A 15,202-nucleotide genomic window follows, 5' to 3' on the forward strand; every position below is an offset into this window, starting at 1 on the left:
TCTTTGTATTGCTACAACAGATAAACCAGGTGCTATTAATCCTACTAATTTTTTCTTGCTTGGGTTTATTTTTCCCGATGAATTATTACTCTGGTTTGTTCCATCATCTATACACAGGTCTGTCAAATGGTGGCTGCATTAACGACGGTCGCGTGGTGGTTCGGTCAGTTTCCGTATACCACTACTAGAAAAAGGGCTATAGATGGGATTGACACTAATGGCGCACCAGACAAGGGGTGCGCCATTAGTATATACTAATGGCGCACCACCTTCTGATACGCCATTAGAGTTGAAACTACTAATGGCGCACCAGGCGCAGGGTGCGCCATTAGTATCAATTTTTTTTAACTAGTGCGCCTGTCCAAACATACTAATGGCGCATCCAGACACAGTGCGCCATTACTAGTTGTAACTAGTAATGGCGCACCTGGCCCAGGGTGCGCCATTAGTATCAATTTTTTTTAACTAGTGCGCCTGTCCAAACATACTAATGGCGCATCCAGACACAGTGCGCCATTACTAGTTGTAACTAGTAATGGCGCACCTGTCCCAGTGTGCGCCATTAGTATCAATTTTTTTTAAATAGTGCGCCTGTCCAAACATACTAATGGCGCATCCAGACACAGTGCGCCATTAGTATCAATTTTTTAAACTAGTGCGCCTGTCCAAACATACTAATGGCGCATCCAGACACAGTGCGCCATTACTAGTTGTAACTAGTAATGGCGCACCTGTCCCAGAGTGCGCCATTAGTATCAATTTTTTTTAACTAGTGCGCCTGTCCAAACATACTAATGGCGCATCCAGACACAGTGCGCCATTACTAGTTGTAACTAGTAATGGCGCACCTGGCCCAGGGTGCGCCATTAGTATCAAAAGTTTTTTTTTAACTAGTGCGCCTGTCCAAACATACTAATGGCGCACCACCAAAAGGTGCGCCATTAGTAACCTGGATTACTAATGGCGCATTTAGAGTTGGTGCGCCATTAGTAAGTGGGCAGCAACAAGATATTTTGGACAGCCTCTCCTACCCACACTCACTTTCTCCCCACTTCATTCTCTCCACCTCCTCCTTGTCTCGGGTGCCTCCTCTTTTTCACCTCATTTCCACCATAGATTCATTCAATTTAAGTGGTTAAATTACCTTGTTTTGATAGGTAAGTAAGGGGGGAAGCTATATTTATGTTGTTCTCCCTACAACAATGTGCACATGCACTTTTTATGGCCTAGCTAGATCTATGTATGTTCGTGGTGTTGCATATGTTTGTGGTGTTGCATATGTGTTTGTGTTTGGAGGTGTACCGGTATTTGAAATGCGATAGTTGCCAATATTTTGCCGGAATGTTGATTCATTTCCGTTTCGGCGAGAATTTTGGCATTAAGCATTCTTTTTGGTCCTATTTTTAGGGAAAGTCATGCCAAATTTTTTCTTGGTTCTAAAATATCATTTTGCTCTACCCCGCAGGCGACCATGGTCCGCATGATGACCGAAGGCATCGTGAATAGGTTTTTGAGGTCCGCGAAGGCCGAGATGCTTCAAAAGAACGAGACGGAGATAAGATGTCCGTGTCGAAGATGCAAGCTGAAGAGCCTTATTGCGGACCCGGAATCCTGGCAGGTGTGGGACCACCTGCTCTTGCGTGGTTTCATGGATGGCTATCGGTGGCAAGGTGATGAAGATGACTACGAAGTCGTCCATGGGGGCCGGGCAAGAAATGAGGAAGGGCAGCAAGACAACCACCGCGGCTCGGGCGGGTGAGAAGACGAAGAATCCCTAGGAGATGATCACGACGGTGATGCTGTACACAGTCATCATGTAGAAGATGCAGGACATGATGATGAGGAAGATGCCGGAGCAGACGACGGGCATGATCATGAAGATGATGATGCCGGCGGAGCAGACGACGCTGGACCATCGATGGGCTGGGTGCAGGACCCTCATATTCAAGAGCTGCTTCTCAAGCAGACGGATAACGCAAGAGCTGCCGCCCGAGAGAAAGCCAAGATGGATCAACTTGAGTTAGACGCGGTTACTCCATTGTATGAAGGATGCAGGCCCGAGGATACCCGCCTGAAAGTAACGCTCATGGCTCTGGAGATGAAGGTAAAACACAAAATGACCGACGCATGCTTCGACGAGAACATGTCATTCTGGCACGAACGTCTTCCCAAGGGGAACAAGTGCCCGACCAGTTTGGAGGAGGCGAAGAAAATCGTGTGTCCTCTGGATTTACCGCACGTGAAATACCATGTGTGCATGAACAATTGCATCATTTATCGGGACGAGCACGCGGAGTCTACCATATGTCCGGTGTGCGGCGTCACTCGATACAAGAAGAGGAAGAAAGCTCCTCGAAAAGTGGTGTGGTACTTTCCGATCACTCCTCGTCTGCAGCGGTATTTCGCGGACCCTAAGGTAGCAAAGCTCCTGCGTTGGCACGCGGATAGGGAGGAGAAGAAGCGAGAAGATGACGCAAATGATCCGGAGATAGATAAAAAAGACAAGATGCTGAGTCACCCTAAGGATGCGAGCCAGTGGCAAGCGTTGAACTTTGAAGACCTAGAATTTGGGAACGATCCAAGGAACATCGTGCTGGGCGCGAGCACCGATGGAGTCAATCCGTTTGGCAACCAGAGAAGCACACATAGCACCTGGCCTGTGTTTGTGTGGATGTACAACCTTCCCCCCTGGTTGTGCATGAAGAGGAAGTACATTCACATGAGTATGCTAATTGAAGGACCGAAAAAACCAGGGAACGACATCAATCTGTATCTGGGGCTGCTGAAAGAGGAGCTTGACACGCTGTGGAAAACGCCAGCCAATACGTGGGACGCCGCAGAGAAAGAATATTTCCCTATGAGAGCCGCGCTGCTCACGACGGTGCACGACTATCTCGGTTACGGATATCTCGCGGGGCAGGTGGTCCACGGATTTTCTGGATGCGTCAGGTGCATGGATGACACAACGTATCGCCAGCTAGATAGAGATCCCGGGTCTTCGAAAACCGTGTTCATGGGACATCGAAGGTGGCTTCGCGAGGATGACCCGTGGAGAAAACGCAAGGATCTATTCGATGGTGAAACCGAACCCCGAGGACGCCCGCGTACGAGGAGCGGCGAGGAAATAGACGAGCTGTTGAAAAATTGGAAAGACTGCCCACTGCCGGGAAAGAAGCAAAAGGCGCCAGAGCCGGGAAAGAAGCGAAAGGCGCCAGAGCCGCTGCTGAAGGTATGGAAAACGAGGTCTGTTTTCTGGGACTTGCCGTACTGGAAGATCCACCGTGTGCCTCACAGCCTTGATGTCATGCATATCACGAAGAACGTGTGCGAGAGTCTGCTTGGTACCCTGCTCAACATGCCAGAGAGGACCAAAGATGGGCCGAAAGCAAGGGAAGACTTGAAATCAATGGGCATCAGGCAGGAGCTTCACGCTATATATGATGATGATGATGATGATGAGGCGAAGCAGGACACGGAAAGTCGTCGCAAAGGCAAAAAGGCCAAGAAGACCGGAAATGACTACCCTCCCGCGTGCTTCACTCTAAGTCAGGAGGAGATCGAGCAGTTTTTCACCTGCCTCGTAGGAGTAAAACTTCCTTACGGTTACGCGGGGAAGATAAGCAGATACCTAGACCTAGCGAAGCTGAAGTTCAGTGGGATGAAGTCTCACGACTGTCACGTGCTGATGACGCAGATACTTCTAGTTGCAATCCGTGGGATCATGGACGCGCACGTCCATGAAACGCTATTTGGCCTATGCAACTTTTTCGACGTCATCTCTCGGAAGTCTGTTGGCGTGAGGCAACTCAGAAGGCTACAGGAAGAGATCGTGGTGATACTATGAGAGCTTGAGATGTACTTCCCGCCCGCATTCTTCGACGTTATGGTGCATCTGCTGGTCCATATCGTGGACGATATCATCCAACTCGGGCCGACGTTCCTGCACAGCATGATGCCGTTCGAAAGGATGAATGGTGTCATCAAAGGATACGTTCGCAACATGTCACGTCCAGAGGGAAGCATAGCCAGGGGCTTTCTGACCGAAGAGTGCATCTCCTACTGCACGAGCTATCTAGGCATCGAGAACCCCGTTGGTCTGCCCGTCAACAGGCACCTCGGCAGGCTCGCTGGATGGGGTCACCGTGAGGGTCGCCGCGAAATGCATGTCGACTTCGAGGGTCGACTCGCCGACTTTGAAAGAGCAAACCTAGTCGCGCTACAACACATAGACGTGGTCGATCCTTGGGTGGTAGAGCACAAAACCTTTATTAAGAAGACGTACAATGACCGAGGCCAACAGAGGACGGACGGAGATATACTCAAAGAGCACAACTCATGTTTCACGCGTTGGTTCAACCAGAAGCTTCTGTCGTACCCTTTACATGAGGATTCTTCCGCGGAAGAACAACTCATATTCGCCTTGTCACAGGGCGCCGAGCACAACCTGATGACCTATGAGGCGTACGATATCAACGGCTACACATTCTACACCGAGGCCAAGGACATGAAGAGCGATGGTTATCAGAACTCCGGTGTAACGATGGAATCCTACACCGGTAACGACAAGGACAGATACTACGGAAGGATCTAGGAGATCTGGGAGCTGAGCTACGCTGGAGAGAAGGTCCCGATGTTCCGTGTCAGATGGGCCAAGAGCGTCCTAAAAGAAGACCGGTATTTCATCACCATGGTTATACCTGAAGCCAAATCCAAGACCGCAGGCGCAAATGTCACCGCGAAAAATGAGCCATGGGTACTGGCTTCCCAAGTGGACCAATGCTTCTTCATTACCGACCCGTCAAAGCCCAGTCGTGTTGTCGTGAGGAGAGGCAAAAGGAAGATCATCGGAATGGATGGAGTAGCCAATGAGCAAGACTTCGACAAGTACGGCGACCCGAGAATCGAACATGACGACGATGATGAAGTAGCAGCATACACCACAAGAAGAAGCAGGACCACCCTACCTAAAGGACGTCCGTTCCACAGAAGAACTCCATTTGCGAAAAAGAAGGGCAAGAAGATTGTGAACAGATAGCTAGCTAAGATCGATTGTATTTAAATCGTAGCCTTCATTTCTCGATTGTATTTCATGGGCACTTTTTGAACTATCATGAATATTTTTAAATTTCATGGACACTCGATCTCGATCCCCCTCCATCTCGATCGCTAGCTATCCCACCTCGCTAGATCCGGTCCCCCTCGCCGCCGAGCACCCCCCGGTCCACCGGCCCCCCGCACCCCGCGCACCCTCCCCCGCTCCACCGGCATTACTGTTTGATGACATTTTTAAAAAAATTATTACTGTCTTATAAAAAATATTACTGTTATGATTTAAACAAGTTTGAACATATTTAAACACAAATAAATATCAAACAGCATTTTAAATGCATAAAAAAAATTGTGGAGCCTGGGAATCGAAACCAAGACCTCCTGGTGTGAGAACTGGCTGCTGACCAGTCAAGCTAGTAGAGGGAACTTGGTGTGGATCAGGTAAGGTGGAAGATAACCTGTTGGCTCGAGAAGAAATAAAAAAAAATACTAATGGCGCACCAGGGTGAGGTGCGCCATTAGTATGGATGTACTTATGGCGCACTAGGGTGAGGTGCGCCATTAGTATGGATGTACCTGTTGGATAACCTATCCCCTCTCTCTCCCTCGCCCTCGCCCTCGATCCCCTTCCCCTCTCCTCTCCCGACGCCGCTGCCCCGCCGCCTCGACGCCGCCCCGTCGTCCTCGTCTCCGCCCCGACGCCCCGACGCCGCCCTCTCCTCTCCCGACGCCGCCGCCCCGCCGCCCCGTCGTCCTCGTCTCCTCGGCGCCGCTCTCCTCGTCTCCTCGGAGCACCACCACCACCCGGACCTCGTCGCCTCCCGGACCTCGTCGCACCACCACCAACATCCACAGCGTCGACGTCTTCGTCCCCGACGACGCCCCCGTCTTCTACGCCCGCAGGTACCCCATCCAAATCACCCCCGCCTCCATTTCCCTAAAATTCATTTAATGAATTCCTTAAAATGTTCTAGTCACAGTCCATTTGTAAATACTGAATTGAGTGCTGTTTGATTTTTGAAAAAAAAGTCATAGGTGTCTGATATTAGCCAAACTTATTTGATGAATCCTTGCATCCCTCTTTGGATTTTTATTTACACTTTCTGTTGGAGTTAATTTTGTTCAGCAGTCTTAAGATGCTCTGCTTACCATCTAAGATATAAGATAAATATTTGATCTCACCGTCCAAGGTCACGGATGAATATTTTAGTCAAAATGAAAATAAGAACCATAGCTTTTTTGTGTAGTCTAGCCAAATAGAAACCTAGATAGCATTAGTTAAAATTATATCTTTATTTATTTACCATTGTGCTTTAATGGCAATATATGATATACCTTCTCATTTCAACAGCCTGCAAATTTCATATTTTTAGCCCTATATAGTCATTTATAGGCTTTCACCTATTAATAGTACGCACGAGTCATTGGATCATCAAAAATTAACGGCTAATATTAACTCAGTAGTGTCTTAAAATTTCTCAATTTTGTTTGCCAAAAAATAACCTCTGGGTGTAATGAGCAGATAATGAAGAACATATTTGTGTTTCCAAGTAAATACAGTACCTCCTGCTGTAACTGCTGAGTTCTGAGACAGCACTCTTTTCTTTTAATTTTCAGAACATTTACAGTCTTGCTCACTACTCTGATTCTTCTTTATCAGTGGATGCAAAGTCAAAAACAAGAGCTTTTAGGACTTCATGTTTTGAAACCAGTTAAATCATATAGTTTCTGTTATTTTTTCTCATGCTCCTGTTCTCTGAACATATTAGCTGGAAGCATCACATAGTTTGTTAGCTTTTTACAGACAAGTGTGCTTTGATTTTTGTTTAAGATTGCAGCTATCTTCATGTTGTTTGTTCCATAAATATTCTTATATACCATCAAAATAACTTCTGTTAATTATGTTCAGTACTGATGAATTTTTCATTGACTATTTTGAACACTGTCATTCTCAAGTTAAGTTTGTACTCTGTAACCTCATAACCTCATAAAGAGCAATATATTTGTATGGCTGTCTTCTGTTAACAATATTTACCCCTGTTCTTTCATGTGCAATTTGTAATCATCTATCTAACCATGTTTTCCATTAGAAGTTAGAACGTGTCTGTTTGTCTATTCTAAAACTAAGGTGTAGCATCCAAGAGCTTGTCTTCATTTAGTATGCTTCAGTTTATCTATTGTGGATTACTCTCTCCATTCCAAATTAATTGAAGTTCTAGCTTTGTCCTTATTCAAATTTGACCAAGTCCATAAGAAAAATATATCAAGACCTACAACGCCAAATTAGTTTCATTACACTGAAAACTAAGTTTCTGATTTATTTTGTTATAGAAGTGTATGTAGTTAGTTACTTACTCCTGGTAGCTAATAAGTGGTTACTCTTTGGACTTTGGTGGTGTATGTATAAAAAAACAGTAGCAAATAAAAAAAAGCAGTAGCAAATTAAAAAAACAGTAGCAAAAAATTAGGTATAAAAACAGTAGCAAATATAGCTAGGGCAATTTTGTTTAGGTATAAAAAACAGTAGCTACAATTTGTAAAAAGCATGAGCAACTGAAAAATCATCCTGAAATATAGCTAGGACAAACTTCAGTCTTTTTTTTGTTTGTAACAGAAACTACAGTAGTAAATATTTCCTGAAGTAAATATTTTCAGTCATTACAAATATGATACTGCTTGGAGATGCATATATTGTTTCACCTCTTCACATGCCAATGTATTTTCCATGTTGTGATGGAGGCCTTTTTTGCCTTGTCCACCCGAGAGGCCCTTGAGTTTGCCTGAATGTCGATTAACTTCCGTTCCGGCAAATTCGGGTACTCCATATGTCCTATTTTCAGCAAAGGTCATGCTGAAATTTTCCGTGAATTTTAGCATGACTTTGCTAAAAATAGGACATATGGGGTACTTGTGACTAATGCATGGGCCGGGGTATCTTAGTAGGTACCAACTTTTTGACCAAACTTTGTTCCTATTTAGAGAGAAACATGGCCAACAACGATGAGGCCGGGGGTTCGAGCGTCAAGCCATTCTGGAAGCTGTCCCAGGAGATGGAGGAACAACCTCACTTGTATGAGGACGCCGCCTTCCCCACCGATCCTGAGACCACTGATGGTATCGCCGAGGATGACCCCACTGATGCCACCACTGATGGTGCCGCCGAGGATGCCACCACTGATGATGGCGGCGCATGCACAGATGGCAGCCAACCGAAGAGGCAACGGAAGGACCGGCGCCCGACCGTGCTCCGCACCCTCAAGGAGGAAGTTACTGAAGTGGACTCCGACGGGAATCCAACGGCGCCCGAACGAATAGTCAAGGGGTACTCGCTTCAGCTCGGGTGCATTCTCCGGAGCACCGTCTCGATCAACACCGAGAACCTGAGGCATCCTGACCGAGGGAATTTGCGCAACCTCCTCTTCACGAAGCTGCACGAACGATACAAGTTCCCCGCTGAATTTGAAAACACAAGCCTCAAAGGGAATAAAGTGAACAATGCTGCCCTCACGAAGATGAGCAAGGCCCTGTCTACTTGGAAAAGCAATGTGAAGAGAATGATCGAGAAAGGTGAGAGTTATGAGAAGATCAAGGAGAAAAATCCTTCGATCACCGAAGATGACTACAACGACTTCAAGATCAATTGCTCGAGCACCGCAAACTCCGAATCAAGTAAGTGGGGGAAAGAAATGCGGGAGCTGAACTTAGGGGAACACACACTCGGTCCCGGCGGTTACAGAGTGGCGGAGCCTATATGGGACAAGGAGGAGGCGGACCGTGCCGAGCAAGGCCTACCGCCCCTCTTCAATAAATACGGTGACAAGCAGACCAGGAACTTTGTCAGGGCCCGGTACAAGAAGGACCCGAAAACAAAGGAGCTTACCACAGATCCGAAGACCAGGGCGCTTGAGCTTGTTCTGGTAAGGAATACACCCCCTCGTAATTAGCTCCATATGGTTGCATTCTAATTAATGAAGCCAAATTTCTAAATGGTTCACATTCCTTCCGCAGGCGACTGAAAGCAGTAGCGTGGGGTCGACTAAGAGCAACCCTTGGGACACCACTCTAAATAGGGCGTTGAATGTAATGAAGAACAAGGATAAGCTCAGTAAGCCGACGTCAGCTGGTCGTGTGGCCGGCAAAGGCTTGTCGACAAAATGATCGTCATACTATGACACTGCTGGGCGAAAGGAGAAAAAGACCAGCTCGGAAAGCCAGGCGCGCGAGGTTCAAGAACTCAGGGCACAGGTGGCGCGGATTCCGAAGATTGTCCAAGAGCAAGTGCAACAACAACTCGGAGCGATGATCACCGCCATTGTGCCTACCTTGATCCAGGGGATTAGTGCGTGGATTGCGGGCGGCCAACAGGGGCCGCCCCCGATTCCTAGCTTCACGGCCAGCAACTCGCACAACGCGATGGCGGGGCCATTGGTGTCTCCGGCGGAGGCGGCATTGGTGTCTCCGACGCCGGCACGGGAGCTTAATGCACCCGGGTGTACGCCGGCCGGCACCTCTGCAGCAAGCGGCCCCTCCGTCAACTGCACGCCCGCTATTGGCGGTGCCTCGACATTAGCCGAGCTCGACGCCATCATCACGGTAACTAATTAAGCCTCTCTCGGCCGAGGACTTCATCTCCTTGCCTTTGACTGGGCATCCCTAACGCCCTACATGTTTTCGCAGGGCGCCGCCGACGTTCCGTGCACTCTCCTGCACTTCGTGAACAACGAGTTGGTCGATGTCGCCAAGGGCAAAATCGTTCAACCGGGCAACCCCTTGTTCCACGGTACCCAGATGCCACCCAACTTGTTTAGGGTTCAACTGGTTCGGGTGCTGCCAGGCTGCGACGAGGTGTTACCTCCGATTCGACCCATCGGGGCCGACGATGATGACGTGATGAACCTCAGCGCCTGCCAGAGCTGGCCCCTGCTTTGGCCGAAGAGCCAGATTCGTTTGGGGGCGGGGGACACCACCCCAAAGACAACACCGCCAGTCGTGCCGGCGCCAAGTCGGCCCCATGGCAAGACCACCGCAACGGTGCCGGACATCCCTATGCCACTGGATCCAAACATGCATATGGCACAGGATCAGAACGACGACGACGACGATACATTTGCCAACGTCGATCAGTACTTTGCCGATCATGGGGATGGTGGCGACTTCATGGGGCCTCCTTCTCAAGAACCCAACCCAACAAAAGACGTGTGCGATCTAGCTGGTACCACGGAGAAGCCAAGTTGCAACAGGCGTCGTCTGCAGTTCAGCTCTCAGGAGACGCCTCCAGCTGCCGACTTCACCGAGCCTCAGATAGGCGAGGTGCCAAATATGATCAGCCCCAACACACTCAAGAAGGCGGTCTGTGAGCAGAACTCGGTCCCATTACAGGAGATCAAGAAGAAGGCACGCAAAAGAAAGACTAACAAGGGTGCGGGCCAGCCGGCACCGAGTACGATCCGTGCTCAGGACGGGCCACCTTCAACTGCGGATATCTCGGGGAGGGTGAATGTGGCGGGTAGGCCGATGCTACCGAGAAATATGCTCGATGCTGCAACCGGTGCTATGCGGAGTCTGCATGACAGTGTTCTTTCTTTGGAGAAGCGGCGTCTCCGAGAGAAGGATGTGGCATACCCGGTTTTCGCGGCCAAGGTGCCAGAGGGCAAGGGCTTTGTGGATAACTCCATCAGGGGTACGATCGTCCTGCGGTTTGATGACATCCACGCTATGTTGAACCTTCATCCGCTGCACTACACCTTCGTTCGGCTATTTTTGCTGAGTATGGAGATGCGGATCATTCGCGACAAGACCCCGGACATTGTGATAGTCGACCCCTTCTACATGCGTGCCAAGATCTTGGGCAGCACTAGGGACTGGCAAGTCGCGAGTTCTTACCTCGAAGGCGTCATTCTGGCAAACCAAGATAAGGATAACTTCCTCGTGCCTTACTTTCCCGAGTATGTCCTCCCCTCAACCGCACCATAACATATGAATTCTTAGATTTCGATCGTTTTTCTTTTAACATTCCGTGTTTTCTGCAGTGACACACATTGCACGCTCATCCTCCTAAGCCCCAAATATTCCATGGCCACGTATTTCAACCCGGACCGTCAGTCGAACGTAGACTACACAAATGTCAAGAAGGTTCTTGATGATGTTCTCCCCGGCTACGTCAAATCTAGAGGCACCTTCACCAGGCCTATTCGTAAGTACGACAAGCACGTGTTCTCCCACAATACGACGTTCTGCTGCGTCAAGCAGCCGCCTGGCGGTCAGAAGGGTGCCTACTACGCCATCCATCACATGCGGGCGATCGTACGGGACCATCATCAACTACTGCTACCGAGTAGACTCAAAGATTGGGCCGCGAGCGTGTCGGCAATCCAGGACGCGGACATCAGACAAGAATTCTTTCGCATCCAGTCGGAGTTTGCGGAAATCATCCATCAAGATGTCCTTCGTACCTCGGGGTAGTTCTACCTCAGAAATCAACCGTCCAACAGCGACATCGACACAATCCTACAAATGCAGGCTGACAACGCCCGTTGTTTCATGACTCCCACGATAGACGGCGGCTTCATCCACGCTCCGGTCCCTTGAGTCGAGTCGAAAGCAATGATGCTGTGTCTAGTTCTGAAACATCGATTGGCTCATGTTGTAATTAAACTTTAATGAACTTGTAGTATGTCTCTTTGGTTTTGAGAGTCCTTCAACTTAGATGTAATCGATGCTATTAATGTCTTGCTTTTCTCTTCCGATCGTTCTGTTGCATACTTATATATTGCTTATGTATTGTCTGTGAATTGGTACTAACGTTTCGTTTGGCTACTGCATAGCGATGCCGTGGTATGTCGTGTACAAGGGTAAGGTTCCCGGAGTCTACGACGACTGGGAGGAGTGTCGGAGACAGGTTCACCGATTCAGCGGTAACAGTTACAAAGGGTACGCCACTAGGGCCGAGGCCGAATCTAGATACGCCCGCTATCTAGCGGGAGAGGGGAGGGAGCGTTGGAGGAACCGGATGAAGACGAGTTTCATCGTGATGATGCTCATCGTGATGACCGCAGCTCTCTTCTATGTGATGGTAGTTTAGATGATCGATATCGACTTGTAATGTGAAGACAAACTCGCGGTCTGGAGACTTGTAATATAATGTTCTATCTTTGTTCGGTCTTTTCAATTCGGAGACTAATATGATGAATTGTATTCGAAGACTAAAATGATGAATTGTATTCAGAGACTAATCTTCTATTGTATTCCATGAATCTGTTGTTGATGTGTGCTGTCTATATTTTGTCCAATTATACATTTTGTAACCTGTGCAAAAAACAGAAAATAAAAAAATAAAAAAACCTAATATTCATACTAATGGCGCATCACATCATAGTGCGCCATTAGTATGCCAAAGGATACTAATGGCGCATCACTAAACAGTGCGCCATTAGTATGCCGAAGTTACTAATGGCGCATCCTGTTGTAGTGCGCCATTAGTATGCCAAAGCACCTGGGTATACATGGCCCCCTGGGAGGCATACTAATGGCACACTGTTGTATATACTAATGGCGCATCTGGGGTGCGCCATTAGTATACCAGATACTAATGGCGCACCAGTGGTGCGCCATTAGTAAAATATACTAATGGCGTGCTACTAATGGCGCACCACTAATGCGCCATTAATGGCCAGATTAGGTGCGCCATTAGTAGGCCTTTTTCTAGTAGTGTACAGTTCGGCGAACGCCACATCTGGAACTCGGACCGGCCTGTGAATTCAGGCTTTGCCATGCCTTCACCGCGTCGCGCCGATGCCCTGCATCGACATTGACTTCGGTGATCGACTTCAACTGCGGCACGCGGTCACTTCGGCAAGCCGACGTCGTCGTCCCAATTGGCATAAACCGTCTCGCATGATCACCTTGTTGATCGAATTGCCATACCGACATGTTCGGTTGCCTCGGGGACTTCGGCGTCATCAAGAGGGTCCTACCTCATCGGGTGTTCGGCGCATGGGCCATATTTCTTTTATTACTCACTTTGCATAACTTATTAATCATGCAACTTTTTTAATTTATTATTATTATTATTATTATTACTATTATCTCCAGCTTGCACTATCTTTTGTGCACAGGTAAATGATCCTGGTCGGGCAGCGCTGTCACCTCGGCGTACCGACGTACCACGTCACCTCGGCTGGACCAGGGGCTTCGTCATCACTTCATTAACCCGCACTGGGGACTTCGGCGTCACATTGCCGGCCTGCATTGGCCGTGCTATGTCGCCACTTCGGAGTGCTGAGCTCTTCGCTCCGCCACCTCGGGACCGGCTTGGGGGCTGGGACCTTGTCCCGCCGTAAGCTCGGGCCGCGAATCGACACCGAGCACGTTAACCAGCTAAGTCGCTTTCATGCTGAGAATTTTAAATTTTAAATTTGTGTTCGGTTGGACCGTGCTCACATACGTTGTTTGTTAAAACAAACTCCCTTTACCCATGTTAACTGGGAGCTCTTAAAATTTATATGAGCCGCTTTGTAATAAATGTCTTTTCTTCTTGTTCGTTGCAAAGTCTTTTTCTATCACTCCTTCCTCGACTCGAGTGTGTGGTCAATAGCCGGATAGCCTGTTTTCTCTCTAATGTTGCTCGAGTTTAGTTCGCTAAACTGGGTTAACGAGCAGTACTCCGCCTTCGGGATAGGAGGTTGCAGCCGTAGGCTGAGCCGCTTGAAGTCTTGAGATCGGATGTGTCATATTAATGCATGACAGAAGCACAAAAGTAAGACCAATTTTCGGATTGGCACCAAATGACTTGATTTAGTTCGGGCGTAAAGTTTTTAATGAAGTTTTTTTGGTTTTCCAAGCCTATGGCACTTTTAAACTATTTGTGTGTTTCCAGCATTAGTCTCGTAGTGCAACGCCGGCACCTTTAGAGATTCGGCAAAAACATCCTCGGATATTTCTATATATGCATCGGTTTCGAATTGTGTCTTCGGTCAATAGTTGGGTTGCCCGGCTCCTGTGCTTGTCTCCTACGTTCCGCTTTGTTCGGCTAGGTGCGCAAAGGGAGAACCACTGCGATTGTGCTTCCAGCTAGCATGGTTAAGCGGCTTAGTGGAAAAAGCCGAAAACTGACTGTGACAATAAGCGTAAACTGGTCAGCGATCCGATGACTGTATTAAACTATAAGATCGATAGAGGTCACCCCGTGTTAAATGACGGTGTGTTCATAACATGGGCCGAAGTGTTTATGGCTTGACCTCGACTGTCGCCGAGCGCTAACCGGGGGCTAGTAACTGGCCTCCCAACTTTAAGCTCCTATGACTAAATGAAAATTATAAAGCCCGCATATCTGATTGCCTTGTTTCTGCTAGCACAACCGCCTCCAGGCACCGAGACGTCGGCTAAGGGTTGCCTTGTTATTTCGGAAACACCCTGCGTAGCATCTACAAAGGGGTAGAAGCCGATGATGGACCACTTTCAAATGATAAACGGTCACAACGGAGTCAAAATAAACATATATCATCAGTGTTTGTATTCATTACACATGCGTTGCCTTCCGTAATTATCGTTATAAAGGCATAAATATGCATCAATTTGACTTAAGATTTTGGCCAAGCTGGGTTGCCTGGCTCCCGTGCTTACCCCTACGTTCCCGATCGTTCGGCTAGGTGGTAAAGGGAGCACCTCTGTGATTGTTACTACCGAGTCATCTGAGTTAGTACCTCAGACTGGGTGAAGCCGAAAGCTAGCCATCTTAAAGGATATAATTGGTCGGCAACGACGGAAGTGAAAATTTAGGTTCGCTATAGACCACATAGTTCGGGAACTTTCCCCAAACTAAATCCTCAATATTTTCCTCCCACATTGATCGGAGGTGAGGTTTCATGATCATGATCAGCATGACAAACCAAAGAAAGGAACCGATAGCGGGACTATTTTCTTTGGAAGATGTTTTTACATTTAATAGCAATATAGCATATCTCTCTGCATACCTTTGTTTATAAAACCATATGGCCGGATTGCCTTGTTTGTCGTAAAACTTTGCCCTTGGAAAGGCTTTATAAAGTAGCACAAACACTCCCCAGCTACTGGCCGAGGAGGTTGAAGCCGATTGTCGGTCAACAAAGTTTTGTACAATGCGGATCCGAGCATTAATGATATAAAGTACTTGGAT

This window comes from Aegilops tauschii, chromosome 2, assembly GCF_002575655.3.
Source record: "Aegilops tauschii subsp. strangulata cultivar AL8/78 chromosome 2, Aet v6.0, whole genome shotgun sequence".
Classification (NCBI taxonomy): Eukaryota; Viridiplantae; Streptophyta; class Magnoliopsida; order Poales; family Poaceae; genus Aegilops; species Aegilops tauschii.